The 21,171-nt window shown below is 44.4% G+C and overlaps 1 protein-coding gene across 3 annotated transcripts in view; it reads right to left on the bottom strand.

Annotated features, from left to right (window-relative positions):
- USP46 (ubiquitin specific peptidase 46) overlaps positions 1 to 21,171 on the bottom strand; it is a 58,453-nt gene that overhangs the window by 33,959 nt on the left and 3,323 nt on the right. The gene's annotated exons all lie outside the window — the stretch shown is intronic.

Below are 21,171 nucleotides of genomic sequence, written 5' to 3' on the forward strand. Positions count from 1 at the left end.
GAGAGTCCACTATTGAGACCAGCATCTCCCCTGGTGGCCACGGAGTCTGGTGATGGTCACGCTGAAAGAACAGGTGTCAGAAGGAAACCATAGATGAAGTAACGACAGCAGCCTACTCCTCTCCTCATCCAACTTCACTGTCCCCTCAAACCTGTTCTACCTGCTTTAATTACCTTCTGTTAGGAAAGGAGGTTTGGGACAGACAAATGAGCAAACCATCACTCGGAACGTCCGAGTAAAACATTCTAAGCTCAGACAGCCGCAGTAGCTTTTACACTACTCGGGGGTGTACAGAATCATACCGCTACTTTCAAAGTCAGTAGCATCATCCTGATCAAGATTTATCTACCGCGCACCCACTATGGGTCAGCTCCTATTCTAGGCTCTGACAACAGAGCAGTGGACAAGGACAGTCTGAAGAAAAAAACAAGTACACTTCACTGCACCTTATCAGAAGGGGCTAAGTGCAGTGAAGAGAAACGAAGGAGGAAATGAGGGTGGGGACTCCAGGGAGTAGGAGCTGACGGGGAGGCACTGGAGGAGGGAGAAATGGCGGGTTGATCGCTGCAGCTTTAAATAGGGTGCTTGGGGGGGGCTTACTGAGAGTGAACTGTCTAAGGAATATTGTAAATAATGGAGAAATACCATTTAAAACCTGACAGTTCCCAAACGCATCAGACTGGGAGCCATGTGTACTCGCGTTCAACACTCCAACGTGATGTTGGTGAGCTGCTGGGTACTCCCGCTGTGCGCCAGGAACGGCACTATTAACTCTCACAACATCCTTTTAGGTAAGTACTCACTGTCATAATCCCCACTTAACAGACAGGAACTTAAGGCTTCGAATGGTTAAGAGCCTGCCCAAAGACCATAGTCAGTAGGTGGCAGAGCTAAGACTTGAACCCAGGAGTCAGACTTAGCAGCCCACAGTCTTAACCAAATGCTATGCAGAGCGTTACTATGACAAAACCATTTACTGAGCTCCGCTAAGGGCCAAGGGGTCATTGGCAAAACCACACTGATTATCATTTCCCCCTCAGGGCTTGGAGGAGTCTGCTGGGATTAGGAAAAGTGACCAAAGTTCAGTCCAATCAGGTGAGTAGTTTGGGGAAGGGGAGGACCAGGCTCCACCTGTACCCGTGGCCCTATCATCATTCTACAGCTTCTCATGTCCTCAGGCTATCACGGAAGACTCACAGCTCACAGAATCGCAAGGATTTAGGAGACAGGTATTTTAAAAAGAGACTGCTATGTTTTATAAAAAATAAATCTGCTGCTGCTACTTATTCTGGGTTCACGTAATTAGAATCTCCCATCACAGAAAGAAACGCCCAAAAGGTAGGCTGAGAACCAGTTAAAATGGTCATACCTCAGCAAGCAAACATTAAATGCAGAATAACAATTCTAAGCAAACAGAACGTCAGCAGAAATAATACATTCCATCCCCTTATCATAATACCCTTTGTTTCAACTTGTTTTCTAGGTCCATTACTCTGTTCCAGCGATCTAAATTCCTTTACCCGTCATTGGATACTTTGAGTTTAGTGGTCATCTTTGTGCACAGTTTCACTATCATTTTTCCCGCGCGCGTGTGTGTGTGTGTGCGCGTGCGTGTGCGGCGGGGGGCAGGGTGGGAGGGGTTCATTGCCTTCACAATAATGTGACTCCATATACAGGCAGAGTTTTTAAAATAATACTTACGTTAAAGCAGGATTTTAGAGGTGGCCGGTTAGCTCAGTTGGTTAGAGCGTGGTGCTAATAAAGCAGGATTTTATGGTATAGACAAAAATCACTAAAATTTTTCAGTAAAGCTATATCCCAATCATAAATCGATGTAAATAATGTGTATTAAATATACCCACAGCCATCTCTGAAACAACATTAGAATACATGGCTTAGAGCCCAGGAGGAATGTCAGATATAAAAGCATGGCACATGGAGACAGGGCTCATTAAATCTTCCTTTATGAGGTAGCCATATATTCAACCCATGACTTGTGTTATTTGGGAATTCTTGGATTGAGTCTGCTGTTTTCTATCTTAATATCCTCCCCCTGAAGAGGGAGCTGGTGGGGAGTGGCCGGTTGTGACTCACGCTAGGTACAGTGACCCGGGCACAGCGCGTAAGAGGAATAACACCCTGGACGGAAGGCGGGGAGCTCGGAGGCCGTAGGGGAGGAGGACCCACAGCACAGCCCAGGGAAGAAGAAAGTGTCTTCAGGGACACCTGGCTCTTCCCTGAGGTCCACACCTCCCGCGCACCCCTGCGTCAGGCCTGCAGGTCCTCCCGGTCCTCCTGCACAGTGCCCGCACACACGAGATCCAGGAGGGTCAGGAGGGGAGGCCAGCAGGGCTCTGATCCCAGCACTGCTTCCAGACCACTGCACCGTCACCCTCTCGTCAAAACATCCCCCCTCTGCAGCCGGCGCCTCCCAGCACTGTACGAACCCCTCCCTTTCTCCTCGTCTTGCCTGCACCCCCCCAACTCCCCTGACGGCCTACCTTTACACCCCATCTCCTGCCATCACGCTGGGTGGTTTCAGCATCCACGTGGTGGCACCTTCCCCTACCCTGCTCTCTCAGCAACTCACGTCCTCTCTTCCAGCTGCCTTTTATTCCAGTCTACTCCAGCGACCCGCTCCCAAAGACACATCCCAGATCTGGACCCCACACCAAAACCCAGCCGGGCTGGGCTCTGCCTGCCGGATCGTCCCATCACACCACACGTACGCCCGCCAGGACCCCTCACTCCTCTTCTTTCTCATTCAGCTTAGATAGAGTCCATGGGTCGTGATTTCAGTGACTCTGATAAACACGCCTTACCTTGTCCTTTGCTCCCACCACCTGGCAAAATAACAACCCAGTGGGAATCAAATCATTCACCTTCTCTGAACATATACCCAGACAGATGTGCAACGCTAGCAGGGAGAAGTCACACCCCAAGCTGACTGCATTCACGTGAACTCACCAAATTCAAGCGGCCCCCATGCCCACATTCCAGCAGCGCTTCTCTAATGCACTCATTCTCCACTCCACAGCGACTATTTCCAAACTTCCCTAAGCGCCTCAAAACTCTACACCCCTCTGCCCCCTCACTGGCCTCCCACTCAACAGAAAAAAAAAAGAAAAAGAAAAAAATTAAACCAGCAGAGAGGAGCTCTTAATTTCACACTTCCAAACCTTCAAATCTACGCGCCCCCCTCAGTCAATGATAGAGACCTCACTCTCATCCAAGGCCAATCGCCCCTGCACTATTAGATCCTGCCCAGCTGAATTTAACGTGTCTCTCATGTTAAAATACACACACACATCTTCCTCCCACATCTCCCCAGTCCCCACCCTCTTTCTCACCTCCCCTTCACAGCTAAACTTCTTTAAACAACTGTCTATTCTAAAACAGTTACAAATGAATCAGATGATTTCTAAGATTTATTTCAAATAATCCAGTGGCGAGAAGTGGGAGGTGCGGGGTAGGGATAAAATTATGCTACTGAAGCTGAGTGGTGGGTATGTGGGCCTTAGGGGTGGGGATAAAATGATGCTACTGAAGCTGAGTGGTGGGTATGTGGGCCTTTAGGGGTGGGGATAAAATTATGCTACTGAAGCTGAGTGGTGGGTATGTGGACCTTATTATACTATTCTGTTTATACTTTTACATATATGTTTATAGGCAGAGTAATGGTCTCCCAAAGATGCACGTGTCCTCATCCCCAGCACTTGTGAGGACATCACCTTACATGGCAAAGGGAAATTTAGATTGTAGAAGGGCTTAATTTGCTAATCAGCTGACCTTAAAATAGGGGGGCTGTCTTGGATTATCCAGTGGGGCCCAACGTAATCACAAGCATCCTTAAAAGCAGGAGGCAGAGCAGAACAGCAGACCGGAGTGCTACGACGGGTGAAGAACTCAACTTGCCTTCGCTCACTTTGTAGGCAGAGGAAGGGACCAGCAGCCAAGAACCAGGCAGCTTCTAGAAGCTTAAAAGGCAAGAAAACGGTTTCCCCTGGTCTCCAGGAAGAACACAGCCCTACGCTGCCTTCACTTTAGCTCAGGGGGACCCAGTACAGACTTCTCACCCCCAGGCTGTAAGATAATAAATTTGCACTGTTGAAGCCACTAAGTTCACGCTAATTTGTTAAAAGCAGCAACAGAAAAGTAATACGATATGTCTGCAGTTTTCCATAATACTGGTTAGGACCTGACTCTCTTTCCTCACCTCCCCATCTCTCCTCAGTATAGCCCCTTCTGCATTCTACCCCTGAAGAGCTCCACACATGGTCAACTCTGGAAGACACATTTAGCTGCTGGTCTTCCCCAGGCGTTGCCTGAGGCCCTCTTCCCTCTCTGCAAGCCCCTCTGTGTAGGTCCAGGCAATAACCCGGCTCCAACCAGCAGGGACGTGCCAACCATTTCCAATTCTTCACCTTCATCCCAGAAAGCTCGCTTCTGAGCTCATTCAGATGGGATGAAGACACATTTCCACTTGCTTGTCTCACAGGGCCTCAAAATCATTCTACCCCAAGCCTAAAAGCTTTCACTTCTCCTTCCCTCCAAATCCAATCTTTTCCTGGTGTTTCCCCACTCAGCCTGTGACAATGCCGCCTTCCTCCCGGCTCCTGCTAGAAACCTCAGGGCCAGGCCTGACATCCCCTCCGCACTCGACACCCATCCATCACAGTATACTACTGATGGATTCACTCTCCTTAGACCTCTCAAGTCCATTCGCTTCTCTTTAACCTCCTGCCACCTGAGACCAGGACACCAGCATCTCTCTCCTGAATTACAATAGCCTCCTAAATGGTTTCACCATCTACCTTGCTCACCTCTAACCCCACTGTCAACATGGCAGCAAAACTGCTCTTTTTAAATATAAATCTGCTTTAAAATTCTCCAGTGACTTCCACTGCTGTCTCCAACGTCACCTCCTGCCACCCATTCTCTCGTACACTTGGCCTACTAGGATGGCCTTTGTTCTGTTCCTCAAATACCTCAAGTTCCCTCCCATCCATCACCTGAATGCTCTTCCCCTACTTCTTCACTTGGCTGTACCCTATCATCCTTCTCAGGGAATTCTTCCCCGGCCACCCCCAGATTCAGGTAGTCTCTGTGATGGACTGAATAATGGCCCCTCAAAGATGTCCACATCCTAATCCCTGGAACCTGGGACTGTGTTCATTTATGTGGCAAAAGGGACTTTGCCGGTATGATGGATTTAAGAATCCTGAGACGGGGGGATTATCCCGGATGATCTGAGTGGGCCCAGTGTCATCAAGGGTCCTCATGAGGAGGCAAGAGCATGAGAGTCAGCGAGGAGATGTGCTGACACAAGCAGAGTTCCAAGAGAGACCCGAAGATGCTATGCTGCCAGCCTTGAAGATGGAAGGGGCCCCAAGCCAAGGAATGCAGGTAGGCCCTGGAAAATGGAAGAGGCTCTCCTAGAGCCTCCAGAAGCCGTGCAGCCCTGCCAACACCTTGGTTTTAGGACTTCTGGCCTCCAGAGCTCAAAAATAATAAATTCCTGTCATTTTACACTGCTAAGTGACTTCCCTGGCAGCCCACTGGTTAAGACTTTGAGCTTGACTTCGAGCTTCCATTGCAGCAGGTGTGGGCTTGATCCCTGGTCGGGGAACTAAGATCCCATACGCCATGCAGCATGGCCAAAAAAAAAAAAAAAAAAAAAAAAACCCAAACCAAGAAGCAAACAACAAAGACAAAGGCTGCTAAGTTTGTGGTACTATTTTACAGCAGCAACAGGAAATTAATGCACCCCTCCCATCCCCCGGCCCAACCTCCACTCTCCACTCATACCATACTGTCTGTCTCCCTTACAGTATTTATTCCAATTGTTATTTATGTAATTATTAATGTCTGTCATATTCCCTCAACTACATGTCTCACAGGAGCAAAGACTATGTTCAACTTGCTTGATATTGCCATCTCAGCGGCTAGCAGAGTAGGCCCAGGCCTCCTGGGTGGGTGGGTGGGTGGGTGGGTGGATAGATGCATAGATGGGGATGGTTAGGACTGTGTGAGTTGCTTCCACGTCCATGATCATTTGGACACAGGTGTGTGAGCTCTCCCCATCTACTGTTCAGAGAGGCCTGCGTGGTGCCCTCTTCCACTTCCCCATTCTCCCTTCCCTTTTATAAATACACTCCCTAGGAATTCCTTCCCGTGGATACAGAATGTTGCTGATATTGACATTTGGAACCAAACTCTTGCTTCACATGCCAGCATTTTCCATTGGTAACACGAATTTTTGTGCATCTTTAACAGATTTTGGAGTTGTCTATGTTAAATGTACATCTCTGTACAATAAAAGGACACAGACATGATGGGGAATGTTTCATGAGATGACGACAGTGAGGGCTTAACGATCAATTAGTATAAATGGAAATTTTAAAGGAGCACATTCTTCAATCCTGCAATTCTACTTTAAGCAATTTGTTCCACATCCATACTTACACAGGTAGCAAAGATATAGAGACTGCATCAAGGACCCAAATAATCCAGGCCTGGCTTAAACAAGATCGAAGTTTAGTTCAAGAAGCAGCAGCGCAGGCCTGATATGGCAGCCCTGCAGGGCCAGGGACTCAGGCTCCTTTTATCTTACTGCTCTGTCACCCTCAAGAGTCTATCTTGGGGACCAACATGGCCACTCCAGCCCCCTATCATCAAACAACCTCTGCCAGGGGGAAGCAGACAAGGAGGGGAGAGCCTGCGCCTTCCCTTCCAAGAATGTTCCTGGAAGTCGCACACATCACTTTTGCACACGATCCCGATGGCCAGAATCTCACCCAGCCACACAGCCACACCTCGCTGCCAGCAGAGCCTGGCAAACATGCTCTTTACATGAGCGGCTACAACCAGCCAAAATTAGAAACGGAAAAAAGATCCTGGAGGAAGAATCAGCAGGCAGTGTCTCAGAGGGTTCTTCCTGACAAGGTGTGCAAGAGAAAAAAGTGAGAAATAACTAGTTCAATAATTATGGCAATAAATAGGATGGAATACCCTTACCTACTTCAAAAAGTAAAGCTGCTCTACAGGTACGGCTATGAAAATTTGTCCAAGATACAGCGATAAGTAAAACCATGTGAGAGAGTATGTGTGCACAGGACAACTACTGGAAATGTCCTCCATTCAAGCAGCAGACACCGAGCCCTCTCTGTGTCCAGCACTACCTCTACTTCTGAGGGACGTGAAGGGACAGAGCAGCCTGGGCCTGCCTGCAGCACCTATATTTTAATGAAAATTCCAGAAGGAATACTTGAGAAATTATTAACACTTGTCACCAGTGTCTAGGAGCGGGGCTGGCAGATGCCAAGGCCACCAGGGGCTTTTTGTTTTCTCAACCGTTCAAATTTTTTACTGTGAGCATATATTATTTTTGTCATAAAAAATGTAAAAGAAAGTCAGCAAACTAATATCCTGCAGACCAGTTATCTAAGGCCCACAGCACACAACTCAGAGCTTTATTTGGCCATTTTTCCCCCAGTATGAATTTGCTGTTGATTTCAGCCATGTCCCCGCTTTTGGCCTTAGCTTCCTGGCTGGGAGGTGGGGTTGCTGATATTCGGTCTGCCTATGGCGCAGGCTGGCAGAGGCAATCAAGCAAAACAGGGCACGTTATCAGCACAGTGTAAACTGCAAGGTGTGTTACAAACCCAGGAGCCTGCACTTCTACTGCTGGCATCCAGCACAGTGACACAAAAGGCAACGGGAGGCACTGAGAATCACTGACCAGATGCTGAGCAAAAAGCTGCTCTATCGCAGTGAATAACAGGGTCTGTAGGTCTAAGAAGCAGAGTTCTCATTTCCATCAGTAAAAAATCTGGTAACCTTTGGAAACAATGCACCACACTTTATTAAAAATAGAATCTGGGCTGGGACAAGTTCCAACAAGAAGACTGTAATGCTAGCTCTTCACAGCACTTCTGAAAACAGCTCTGTGACTGCCGAGGGGCGCTACAAAGACACAAAGCCAACGATAACAACAACTGGGGAAGGATGAATAATCAATGCATAAGATGGGAATAGTAAGGCATTTCTTTTAAAGCAAATTTAAAAGCAGTTTATAGGAAAAACATGTTAAAATGTCTTCTTTCGGGGGAAAGGGGAAGAAGACAGATTCTTACCCAGGAGGATATAATCAGAAGGATGGCACTGCAAGGTCTATAAAAACCAACAAGAACACTATATGATACTCAGGAGCCGAAACCAAAAACAAAGACCAGGAGGGGGCCTTGGAGATCAGCTAGACCGTTCCACAGATGAAAAAAACCAAGACCCAGAAACATAAACCTACTCCCCAAAACCACCCCAAGGCAGCCCACTCTTCTGCATCCTAAGGCAGGCAGGATGTCTTTCAAGTTTGTACAAAGTAAAGAAAGGTCCAAAGTAACATGTAAGGATTTCCAAGTACACAGAGAATAAGTCACTGATTATAAACCATGAATTAAATATATGACAGGAGAGGTGAATGTCGTTGCTAAAACTACATTTTTAAGTCTGTATTCAACAAAGGCTATTGTACTTATCAAGTATGTTTTCAAAGTACAAAAGTACATAGAGGACTAATTCTCAAATGGACTAGTCTTCCTAGACGTCTGATAACAAAAGGTCACTCCTAGAGCCTTAAGGAGAAAGTGAAGCAAAAAAGAAGGAACGCAGCTCAAGAGCTCAGGATGAGGAGTCAGGAGCCACTTGCCAGGATTCGAGGATGGTTAACTACAGTCACTGGCTTCCAGACATCATTATTAATCATAATAGACAACACAAAATAACACTGTGTCCAGTCACTGCTCTGAGGACTCGATGGATATTGTACACACTCTAATCCTTGTAATAACTCTCTGGGGTGGATGTCATTGTCTCCATTTTAAAGATAGGAAAACAGAGCCACAGAGACGGTAAGTAACTTTATCCAAGTTCGCACAGCTAATAAGTACTAGAACTAGGGCTGAACTCACACCATCTGGCTCCAGCGCATGTGCTCCCAAGCACTACATGATACTGATGCTCAAGGTGGCAGGGTCCCCTCGGAGCCCCAGAACTGCAGGAACGGAAAAACGAGGGAACAGAAGGGGTCAGAGTTATACAGGGAAACCCCTACCTCTGGGGCACCACTCAAAATACTCTAGAATGAGGAACACAGGTGTCCTTCTCTGTAAGATCACCACAGAATACTGCAACCTGTTTAAAGGAATTATAAAATTGAGATTGAAAATCAGGAGAAACTTGAGATGTAGTCAAGAAGAAACAGATTTGTTTTTCAAAATGGTTTCAGGCTGTGAATTTTTATCTAGCCAAATGGGAAAAGAAAATAATACTGTTTAAAATAAGAGAAAGTGAAAACAAGATCAAAAAGTAGAAATGAGTTCTAAGGAGTAAACCCTTTTACACCTAATAATGGAATAATGTGCACTCTCACTTCCCTAACTTCTAAATTTTGGGGTAGATTCTGACAATTCAAAAATAAAATAAAAAAAGGAACAGAGAGAGAAAGGACCCACCAGAAGTATGCAGAACAAAATATGCCAATATATTAATGCAGCTCATCTCCTAGCGTTGGGATTATTTGAGAGGGGTGAGTAGGGAGAAGTGATGTAAATTATGTATCAGGGAAAAAACTGCCATTATTTTCTTATCCAAAGAAAGTGGCAAAGCATCTGTTGTGTCTCTATAGAGACAGAAATGCAGATTGCAATTCTGAGCTGGCGTGGCCAGTTCTCTGGTCCCTCAGAACCGTCCCCTCTCCCACCCCCACCTCCTCCTCAGCATCTGGCCTCAGTGTCACGTCTTCAAAGCTACCTTCCCTGACCTCTCCCTCTCACAGAATCCTGTGTGTCTTTTCATACAACTAGTCACAACTTTTAATAACACACTTGTGACTATTTAACACCTGTCTTCCCACTGGACCACAGGTTGGCAAATAAGTCCATGGGCCAAATGTGGCCCACTAATTGTTTTTGTAAATAAAGTTTTATTGGAACACAGCTGTGATCACTCATTGACTTATTGTCGCTGCTTCACAGCATGACAGCAGAGTTGAGTAGCTGCGACAGAGACACTGTGGCCCACAAAGCCTAAAATATTTACCATCGAGCCCTTTACCGGCAGGCTTGCCCACCCCTACACTACAGCACAAACTCTGAGGACAGGATCATGCCTGACTGGTTTCCCAGAACCCTGCAGGACACCCAGCATACAAAAGGCACTTTCTAAATTTGCCGACTGCACAAATTTGGCAAACAGGGTAAGCAGTACGTGCCACTTGCTGTCCAGAGGACGTCCCGTCTCTGTATTCGACCCCACTGTTCACTAACCCAGGCAGTGCCACTTGCTGTCCCCATCCCACTCATGCAGCAACAGAGGGGACCTACTCGGGCTCACTCAGCCAGCAAAAGCGGCACCAGGACTCAACCCCAGGCCCCTCGGTTCCAGAGCCTGAGCCCCTGACCACAAGTCAGGGAAGATGGCCTTCTCATTCATATTTTTAGTAATTCCTTAGCTGCAGATGTGGGGACAGGGCAGAGGGCCACCACTGTTTCTGAGAGTGTCCCCTTTGGCTGCTGGCCATCACACATCACCTAACCACGGGCGGGCAATACCCAGAGGGGGTACCTGTCCTACTCAGAGAGCACACACGTCACCTGGTCCCACCGAGCAACACCGACACTCTTCCTCCAGATAAGTCACTCACTCAGATTCACTAGCCTCATTTCATAGGTGAGGGAAATGAAATTAATGGAGGTAAGTAACTTGCCCAGGTCAAGTGTTAGTATGAGGCAGAGGTCAGCTGTGAACCCACAATCTTGAGACCATCACGACTCCAACTCCTGGTTCAACAGCACTCCTCCGCCTCCCTCCAGGCTTCCACGAGGAGCCAGGCATCCACAGCAAGGCAGTTAAAGGGCATTTTCATTCTGCACCAGGATAGCATATCATTTCCATGCCTTATATGATGCTGGGGAGAGAGAAGTAACTCTGGAAAAAACCTCAACGTGACTTCACTTTAATGACCGTAACACAGAAGCATTTTTGCTTCTGCAACTGAAGAAAGATGACCCTGGGGTACGTAAGCATCCCAAGTTGTCGACGTCATCATCACCGGAAGGACAGTAAAGAGCAGCTAGAGACTCTGCCTTGTAAAACAGTCTCCTTGTGGCTAGAGACAGCATAACAAAGTCTTCAGGCAAAGATAAAATTTCAATTCAAACGCAGAACAAAGAAAACTGGGCCTGGGTCTGTCTCCTAGCTGAGGGTAGAGGAGGAAATATTTACCCAGTCCCTGAATTCAGTGAGCTGGAAACAAGAACCTCACTCCCAATTCAAGGTTCTGCAAAGACACCAAGCTGCCTCCTTGACTACGGGGTCTCCTAAGCTCCTACTTTACCCAAAGGTACCCTTCCCATTGTTTCCCTAAAAGGCAGCATTGGTGGCACAGGATCCTGGCAAAGCCCCAGGTCAAAGAGGCCAAGTCCTCAAATTTAACTAATAGGGTGATTTCAAGTCCTTCCCTCATCCCCCTTCTTTAGTTCAAGCTCAAGGTCTTCATCAATGAAAAACCAGGACACTAGTATCCCCGCCTCACAGCGTGGAATCCCTGGCCTTGCATCAGTACTGCATTATCAGAGATATTTTCGTCTAATGTACTGAAAACATCCTGTAATATATTGATTATGAAACAGAAAACAAAAAATTCTGTGCTCTGTTCTCCCATCCCCAGACAGGGTGGCAATAGGAGAAAAGAGAGGAAGAAAGGCAGTCTTCACAGCAGTATTACCCAAAGTGTTACCCCCTCCCAGGAGCAAAGTTCGGAAACTGAAAACATGCATAATAAACGGGCAGAATAATTTTGTATCTGTTGAGTTTAGTTATAAAAAAACTGGAGTTGGTGTTTTAAGTATCTTTGGGGTTTTTGTTCCATTTTGCAATTAATTTTTTATTGTATTTTACAAAAGTATCAGTCTGTGACAGATTGAAAATAAAAATAAAACTGGTCTTTCCCTACAGACTTTGAAAATAATTGCCAACAGCAAAACAGTTAAATGAAATTGAGCTTGTTTTCTGAAATGTGTGAATAGCTGCTCAAGCTCACTCCTAATAGGAGAAACGCAAACTACAAATATACCAAGACACCATTTTTTCCCCTACTGGCAAAGATCAGAAAGCTTTTGGATAGCGCCCTACTTTGGTGAGGCTGTGGGCAGCAAGAGTTGCACATGTTCATAGTGGAGGGCAATTTGGCAAAGCCCATCAAAGTTACAAATGCAGATCCATTTCTAGAAAGTCAGCTCACAGACCCCCCACGTATGCAAAATGATGTAGGAACAAAGTTGTTCCCTGCGGCCTACTCTGTAAAAACCAAAGACTAGAACACTACCTTCGTGCCCATCAGTGGGGGGCTGGTTAAGCGAATTCAATATGTTCCGGCAACTGAACACTCCGCAGCCATAAAAAAAGAATGAGGATGCTCTTCACATACAGACCCAACTCCAAGATACAAAAGGTAAAGGGCAGATCAAGACTGTTCAGTGTATGCTATAAGCACTAGTTGTGTTTTTAAAAACTAGGAGAGAAACAGAAACATCCTTGCTTGTATACACCTAAGATACCTCTGAATAGAAGCAGAAGAAACAGCAAATACTGATCGATGCCAGAGACGAGAATTGGATGGTTGGTATAATTGCAACATACATCCTTTTGTACAATCTATAATTTCTACCATATAACTCATACTACCTTTTCAAAAACGTTATTTAAAAATTCTTTTAAAAAAGAAAGAAACTGAGCTTAACCGCCTCACGTGTTTTTGTTAGGCGTACCTAACTGTACACCAGATAACACAAAAGGGTATGTTGTATGTTTATCAGATGACTGAAAATCGTTTACTACATGATGTGCCCTTGCTCCTAGGAAAGGAAAAACACAGTATCCTGACTGATGATTACAAAAGCTTTGCCACACACCCTCAGTCCTGCATCTTTCAACAACATCTCAGCAGGAAATCACAGCTTCTTCCTCCCTTTGTCCGCTCCACGCATTTCCCCTCCCTGGGCTTGCCTCTCATTGGAAGCCACCATGAGTTTACAACGTGCTAGCTCATCTCCCTTCTCAGCGCTGCTCACCAGGAGGAATGGCTCTCAGCATCTTAGAGACCCAGAGAGACCTAACTCACCTGCCCAATGTCACAAAAGTTACAAAGTGGCAGGATCAGGACTGGAACCCGGGACCTCGGATCCCGAGATCAGGGTTCTTTCCACTACATCCTATGGACTCCTTTGCTAGTGGGAAGGAGGGGACACTAGAAGAAAACAGCAATAAAACAGCCAGCCACTGGGCTAAGCGCTACACATAAACGATGCCACTTACGCCCCACCATGCCCCAGGGAGGGAAGTTCCGTCATCACCCACATGCCATGGGTGAGAAGCAGAGTCTCTGAGAGGGTGGATGATGGCGAACTCTCACACCCCAACAGCCAGATTCCATCCACATACTGACCTGCCTCCGGAGGAAGCTTGCCAGCCTGCAATCTATAAACCACTTTAACAGTGTTCCTCCAACAGCCAGTTAGTCGAACCAGCATAAAGCACCTCTTATCTGAGCCAACGTCTCCCGAACTACAAACCATGAATGCCCAAGGGAGGGGAGATAATCTTAAGTGGCACGAAGAGGAACATTTTTAACTTTAGCAACTACACTTTTGATATGTATTTAAAAAGCACATAACTAGCTCATCAAACCCATTACTTCACAGATGTCACAGCACAGAATGAGGCCAAATTAAAAGAAGCTGAACAAATTTAAGGGCAAAGACTAAATAAATAAGTCCAGGTGGTTCAGAGAGATAATGAAAACCATGAAGGACAACAAACTGACATCTGAGACTCACTGGTCTAAGGAGGTGGATCCAGTCCATGGCGTCTCTGTAGAGGAAGAGAAGCTTGGGAACCCCCAGCACACAATACACATGAGTTCTGAATGTTGCTTTACTTGTATTTATTCTATTTTCATCCGCCCTCCACTCTCCACACCACCCGGCTCTCTCAGAGAGACGAGGCAGGACCCCAGTTACCAAAGCACCCTGAAACCTGGTATCTAAATGACGGTGTCCTGTGGTGGCTTAACCTTGGGTTGACCACAGGCCTAGTTTGCCCTGAACAGCTCTGATCATACCTATAGATCAATTAACATCAAATAATTATTTTGAGCTTGGCTTCTCACTTTAAGTGTCTGACCTGGGGAAGAAATTGGAGAGCTGACTGGGAGAGATGTGACCTCTCTCTGGCCCTTCACACCCCAGAAACAGTGAGACGGGACCCCCTCTTTCCCATCGCCTGCAGTCAGAACTGCACCATCTGGCGAATTTTGCCTCTGCTCTTGCCCAGCCTCCTTCCCCAATCCTATTTTTCCCAAAATGCCCACTAAATGTAGATGACAGGTCAAAATGAAAGGATCCCATTGGCTCCTGCAATACCAACAGCTCTGTGCTTTGAGCAAACTGAAGGAAAATACTCATTCGCTAAAAGAGAATCATGAAAAATAATACGCATGAGGGCATCACAGCTCACAAAATGCTTCCATAGGCAAGATACCCTTTGATTCTCCAAGAAAAGCTGTGAGGAGGGTATTTCATTATGTCTTTTTGTGCTGTAAAGAGACGGGGAAACAGGTTTGAGATTTACCAAGCAGGATTTCAAACCCCAAACGGCTCCACTTTAGAGCTGTATGGAAAAAAGAAACTGTTTTTCTTCTCTCCCTAGGGTCTTAAGTGTGCTCCCCAAACCAGGAGCATCTGGTCACGAGAGAGGAGGCTATAAAGACAAAATCTCAGCCCCGCTCCTGACCTACTGAATCAGAATCGGCACTTTAACAAGACCCCCAGGTAATTCCTGTGGACAAGACAATCTGAGGAGGGATTTCCCCGGCGGTCAAATGGGTAAGAATCCGTGCTTCCACTGCAGGGCGGCGCGGTTTCCATCCCTGGTGGGGGAACTAAGATCCTGCACGCTGCACAGCACAACCAAACAACCAAAAAATCTGAGGAGTACTGCTTTACTGCAAGGCAATCCTTCCATTCTCCCACGCCGCCCGCAACTCTTCATTCATTTATCCAATAATTCTTTACTGTGAATCTACCACACTGTGCTGAATACTGGGAAATCACAGAGGATAAAATAAACATAGATCCTGCCTTCAAGGGGTTGCCAGTCTAACACAGTGGTTTTTCAACCTTGGGTGCTCATGAGAATCAACGGTAGCACATACACACACAAAAAAATGCAGGTGCCTAAAACCCACCCCAGACCTACCTATACCTCCACACAGTCAGAAACTGAGACTGAAGCCCCAGACGCTGCTTGTCAGAAAAGTTCCAGTTCGTGAAACTGCCCTGAGGAACAATCTGACAATACCCTGAGCAGCTGTGGGCGAGCATATCCTAGGAGCAGGACTATATCCTGGAGAAATGGAGGGATGTGTGCAAAGGAGACAGGAACAAGAACATTCACTGCGGCACTGTTTCCAGACAGAATATTTTAGAAACTATCCAACTGTCCCTACATAAGGGAATGAATAAGTAAACCATGGTTAAGTCAGAGAATACTGTTAAGAGCCCTTAGAATAAATAAATAGAAAATAAACACGATGCATGTGTTAACATATTCTCAAATATAATTGTTGAGTGAAAAAAGTCACAAAAGTGAAAAAAGTGTGTATTTTTACACACACTGATATATTGTTTATGGATGCATAAATATGAAGTATAAAGACATGCATGCGGCTTCCTAGGTGGCGCAGTGGTTGAGTCCGCCTGCCAATGCAGGAGACACGGGTTCAAACCCTGCTCCCGGAGGATCCCACATGCCGCGGAGCAGCTGGGCCCATGTGCCACAACTATTGAGCCTGCGCTTTGGAGCCCGTGAGCCACAACTGTTGAGCCTATGTGCCGCAACTACTGAGGCCCACATGCCTGGAGCCCGTGCTCCGCAGCAGGAGAGGCCACAGCAGTGGGGAGCCCACGCACCACAGCAGGGAGTGGCCCCCGCTCACAGCAACTAGAAAAAGCCTGCGTGTAGCAACGAAGACCCAGCACAGCCAATAAATAAATTAATTAATTAAAAAAAAAAAAAAAGACATGCATGGTAAACACATACCACCTTCAGGAAAATGGTTAGTTCTAGAAGGAGGGGAGAGGAAAAAGATGGGGTAATATATCTAAAAAAAGGTAGTACATCTAAAAAAAGATCTTAACTAAATACGATTAAAGTATGTCTGTTAAATCTGAAGGGTTGGCATTTGGGTATATAACGTATATTAAATTACATTTTTTTTCCCCATACTTTTTTGAGTGCTAATGTTTTGTGATTTAATTTCTTTAAAGTTTCTTTTAAAAGCTTCACAGGGGATGTGATATATAGTCAGGGTTGGGAATCCCTGTTCTAGGAACATAAAGCAATAAAACCCTACTATTTAATATCAGGAAATACATCTACAGTATGGCAATGATCTATAGCTCTTGAAGTTAAATTACTACCTTAAATAATTTTATATAGATTTAAAAAAACCTTTGACATGGCAGATAATTTCTATAAGCTATATATTTTTTTAGGAGGCCAAGAGTAGTACCCCCAGAAAGCAACATTTCTCAAACTGTGATCCTCAGCTCACCTGCAACAGAAGGAAGAGGCAGTGAGAAGAGGAGGGAATATTTATTAAAATGCAGATTCCAGGTTTCCCGCCTAAGACCTATGTAATCAAAATCTCTGAGGGAGGAAACCCAGAGGCTGAATTCTTAATAAAAGAGTGCACCTGTGGGCACAATTCTTTCACACACCGAAGAATCATTCAAGTATATTTTTTAAGTTATTGTTACTCATTTTTAAAACCATACATGTCTGCATTCAACAAGATGACATTCATCATACTCTGAAAATTAAAATAAAGCACAGGGAATGTTTTCCAAATACTTGAGATCATAATTCCACAAGTACATTCAAGCAGATCCTGATAAAAACTGGTTTCCTGCACAGCGTATCTAACCTGAAGGGCAAAGAAATGTATTTCAGGAAGAAGAACATAACTGCACATTGCCTTTCTCAAAGAATTTCAAAAAGCAATTGGGTAAACAGGAAAGCTCCACAGGTCCAGCCTTGCTGCTATTCTCACTGGAAGAGGCCCCAGACACAATTTTCACCAAAGCCAAATTCAATTAAACAAGGCATGAATGATGTAACTTGAACCGAGGCCTGGCTAGCACAATAAAAGATCCCAAAATTCCTGTTAAGATTATCTTCTCCATTCTAGTCTATGATGCCTTTGCTACAAGTTTTCCCCAGCTTGTTATCATGTCCTCAGCCTCTATCTTCTGTTCCACCCTTAACCTTCTTGATTTTTTCTTTGGTCTCCCTGATGCTCCTCTTCATTTTCCGTTTCCCTACCTGCAAGCAAAACCAACACAGCAACCCTGACTTTCAAGCCCTGGAAAACTGTTCTGGAGCCCCTGGGTGTAAAACAACCCAGCACAGGGACTTCTCTGGCGGTCCAGTGGTGGGGACTCAGCACTCCCACTGCCAAGGGCCGAGGTTCAATCCCTGGTCAGAGAACTAAGATCCCGCAAGCCTCAGTACGGCTGAAAAAGGAAAAGGGAAAAAAAAAAAGGGCGGTAGTGGGGAGGTGGGGGTGGGGTTGTAAATTAGGAGTTTGGGATTAACACATACACAATACCGTATATAAAACAGATCACCAACAAGGATCTATTGTATAGCACAGAGAACTATACTCAATGTCTTGTAATAACCTATAATGGAAAAGAATCTAAAACACAATATATATGTGTATACATATACACACATGTATGCATAACTGAATCACTTTGCTGTACACCTGAAATTAACACATTGTAAATCAACTATATTTCAATAAAAAAAATTCTTCGTAAAAGAAAAAATAAATAAAAACAACCCAGCGTAATAAACACATGAAAACATGTTCAGTCTCACGAGAAAACAAAAATAGCAAATTTTAAACCACAAAGATATCACCTCACACGCATCAGACTGGCAAAACCGTAAGTCTAAGAATACTGAGTGTCTGCAGGCACGTGGAACAAGTGAAGCTCCCAAAACTGTTGGCTGGAATGCAAGCTGGTACAACTGCTTTGTAGAGAAATCAGGCAATATTTTAGAGTCAAAGATGCCCATTTCCTTTGACCCAGCCATTTCCCTTCTAGGTATGCACCACGGAGAAACTCTAAACAGATGCACAGGGAGACACGTTCAAAGCTATCATGGCACACACACAAAATTCTACATGCAACAATAAAATGAATAAACACATTGTAGCACATTCGTGTGATCGAACACTATACAGCAGTTAAAATAACCTATAATTACCTGTGTTTGCATGGATAAACCTCAAAAGCATAATTTAAACAAAAGCAAACTGAGAAGAAATTGTTCAGCATTACAACAGCACATTTACAACATGAGGAAGCAACACTATCTGGTTTATGAATCCCTACATATCTAGGAAAGGTATAAAAACGTGATAAATACCAAATACAGAATAGTGGCCACTGTCTGGTGGGAAGGGAATGATTCATTTATATTTGTAATATTTTACTTCTTCACAGGATGGAAGATACTGGGTGTTCATATTTTTCTGTATGCCTGAAATTTATCACCACCTAGAAAAAGAGTTTCAAGCTGGGCTACTTGAAATCATTTGGGGGTTCTGAGAGTGGAACCAGAACCTGATGGGGACTTCCCTGGTGGTTCAGCGGCCAAGACTCCGACTTCCCAATGCAGGGGGCCTGGGTTCAATCCCTGATCAGGGACCTAGATCCCAAGTGGCACGACCGAGACTGGCACAGCCAAATAAATAAATATTAAAAAAAAAAAAAAAAAAACCTTGATGGGCAGGAGGTAGGTTGGACCTACACATGGAAGGCTTACAGAACCAATAGGGTTCCCCTCTTGCTCTTCAAACTATCCATGGCAAATAATCCTTCTCAGAACTGTGGTAAAATTCCATGTAGAGAATTTACGACGTCCCCAAAATTCTAAGCCACAATCCCAAAAGAGAAACATCCCAATAAGCCTTTTGTGCCAGGGCTGGCTGCTCATGCAGAATTTATTTGCCTCCAGAAACGTTTTTGCTGGCTCATTCTTGGGTGGTCTTTTCTCTTAAAAGATCAGCAAGGCCTTTCAAACCCTTAGACCAGCATTTGGTTTTGCCACAACGGAAAGTTTATTATAAGAAGTTATATTAATGTATTTAGGCCAGAAAAGTTAACTAGACTAAAAGACACCATTCTTTTACAACTCTCCCAATGGGTTTGCTTTGGGCTGGCTCTGCGGGTAGGCCAGAGATAAAACCACCAAGAGATCCTTTTCTGATGATACCACAGAATTAAACACCATCATAAAACCTCAACTCATTCAAACTAACTAGACAGACCAGGTTGGGGGCAGGGGGACATGTGAACTAGAGAATTTTCTCTTAATTGCTCAAGAGAATTAAAAATGAAAATTACTTTCCGTTACAACCCAAACATACCAAAAGTCCACTTTACTGAAAAATAAATGAATAGGTTTTATTGTTTGGGTGAACTAGAACACACATAGCTGATATCCAGAAAATGGTATCACAACCTTTAATTCTAACTAAATATTGGCATTCAGCTTTGTTTTCCCTTACGATTCCAAGAAAAACAGAGATGAATTTGTAGACCTAATTGTCAGGTCCTGACCCAACACGAACTCTTCCATATTAGACCTGAGAGGCTAGAAGAACAGAATTTTTCTTTAAACATTAACCCACACCACCTCAGGCTGCAATTTCTAAACCTGACAATTGTCAGTGCAGATGCTCACACATGACCTTAACCTCTCCTGAGCTGATACACTGAACTTAACTTATAGTCTCCAATTATCTTCGACAACAGTAAGGAGTAACAGGAATACAGGAAGAAGCAAGTTATCTCTTTCAAATTTTTAGATTTACATTTTAAAATAATTCAAAAAAAAATTTTAACTATTCTCTAAATACTTGCCTCAAATAATTGACTTACCAATATAAAAGGATCTCTATAAAAATCCTCTAGCTTTGTTACAAATGTTTACTAATTTTACTTCCCTTCATACCAAGGGGACTCCATCTATTTATAAGAATTCAAATCTGGCACTCACAGTGGTGTCCAATAATATCCTGGGCTCATTCAGTAGAAGCTGAAATGGTAATATCTGGTAAATTCAACATAGTTTTAGACAAAGTAATTAGGCACTGAAGTAAAGACTCTAGAAACTACTCCTCACTAAGAAGTTTTTGACAATCAAAAATATATATATATCAGTTTTACAAGTTGAGTTAAGGTCCCAAGAAATACAGTTTGTCCAGAGGCACCATTAGACTCAGGTTTAACTGGCAAGACACCCAATGGCACAGATTCCAGTTCTAAGTTACACTGACTACAATCATGTCCCCATATAAAATTTAAAAAATAGTCAAACTTGGGTCAAATGCAAATTATATTAAGGAAACATCAGTCCACTGCATCGCTTCTGAGATTTTGTTCAACCTTTATCTGTGTGGCTATCACACTGTACTGAAATGGTTTCATCTTTACCAATGTTATACCCACAAGATAAGAATCCACTGAGCTCCTTGGGGACAGGGACTCACCTCATTCAATTACACACCTGCACATAATATATGCCAACACTAACACAGAGGTCCTCAACAGATGGAACAAAATGTAATGTCTGACACTCAGCATTTCTTACAGTGTTATATCTTACACTTGGTAATGGTACATCTTACAATGTTATTAACAAATGAAATTAAGATTTGATGATTTAGGCCAATTTGCATCAATATAAGTCACATTTCTACAGGGCACATTTGGTTTCTCCAAACAAATGTGTCCTCTTTAGAAAATTCCTCAGGCTTTTCAAACAGAAAATTTACCCCCCAAAAAACTTCCATTTGTAGGGCCATAAAAATATGTAGGAAGTTAAATCCACTGGTCTGGACAAAAATCAGAGGATTATCAACAAGGAACATTTCCTCATGCTTGGTAGCAGCTAGTACATTTTAAAAATTACAACACACCAGCCAAACAAGCTTTACTATCTCTGAACCAGACACACTGTGTGGCTAAGCCAACA

Source organism: Hippopotamus amphibius, chromosome 3, assembly GCF_030028045.1.
Source record: "Hippopotamus amphibius kiboko isolate mHipAmp2 chromosome 3, mHipAmp2.hap2, whole genome shotgun sequence".
Taxonomy (NCBI): domain Eukaryota; kingdom Metazoa; phylum Chordata; class Mammalia; order Artiodactyla; family Hippopotamidae; genus Hippopotamus; species Hippopotamus amphibius.